Genomic DNA, 1,151 nt, shown 5'->3' on the forward strand with positions numbered 1-1,151 from the left:
ATGTACGAAATCAAGGAACAGCATCATACACACGATAATATTTGGCTGTACATCTTGAATTTAATTGGTGTTGTACAACAAAAACCTACCGGCTGTAGAGGGCTTTAGCATTATTTACAAAGATAAAATTGTCTTCTACTTAAAATATCACTACAGGTTTTGGCACATCTTCTGACTAATGATGGATATGTGAACAACACAATAAACTGTTCAGTTTCTGATAAAGAATTTTTATCAGTGCCTCCAGACAGGGAAAACAGTCAGTTGTCGGTGGATTGTCACGCCCTCTCCCCACCCCACCCCACCCCACCCCACCCCACCCCCACTTGGCGGCGTGACAAATATCCACCGACAAAGTACACTTGTTGGAAGGCTGCATATTTGTAGTCATCACTGAACTTTCTGAGAAAATATTGCAAACATAATTGTTAAATGCAGCGTTTAATAATCTGAAATATGTACTGCTATCTCGGGTGATAATTATGATATTTTCCTGCTTTAGCTGTTAATCAATGATAACTACGTGATCATTGATTGGCAGTAATGAGAACGCAAAAAGGATTCTTGCGGCACTTAGAAACAGCACGAAGCCAATTTATTTGCAAACATCTGTTTAAGCGTGCAAGCCTTAACTAGCAATAATGACAGATTAATCTTATAATCGGAAACTAATAGAGATCAGATGAGCCGTGCCATGGGAAAACCAACATAGTGGGTGTGCGACCAGCATGGATCCAGACCAGCCTGCGCATCCGCGCAGTCTGGTCAGGCTCCATGCTGTTCGCTTTTAAAGCCTATTGGAATTGGAGAAACTGTTAGCGAACAGCATGGATCCTGACCAGACTGCGCGGATGCGCAGGCTGGTCTGGATCCATGCTGGTCGCACACCCACTATGTTGGTTTTCCCATGGCACGGCTCAGATATCTTTTGTAGGATGAATGAGCACATGAATTTCACTTGCATGGATATTCATGTAATTTATAAAGAAGGATTATAGAAATTAAGGAGGATATAACTGACCTTAAGTTTTGGAATAATTAATAGACAGAATTAGATTTCTTACAGTGGGCTACAAATCTGTGTATTTCTAAAGCAATATGACCCAAAGAAAGCTATTTGTTTTGGCTATATTGTGCTGTTCTGTGGAATG

This window comes from Mercenaria mercenaria, chromosome 15 (genome assembly GCF_021730395.1).
Source record: "Mercenaria mercenaria strain notata chromosome 15, MADL_Memer_1, whole genome shotgun sequence".
NCBI classification, from domain to species: domain Eukaryota; kingdom Metazoa; phylum Mollusca; class Bivalvia; order Venerida; family Veneridae; genus Mercenaria; species Mercenaria mercenaria.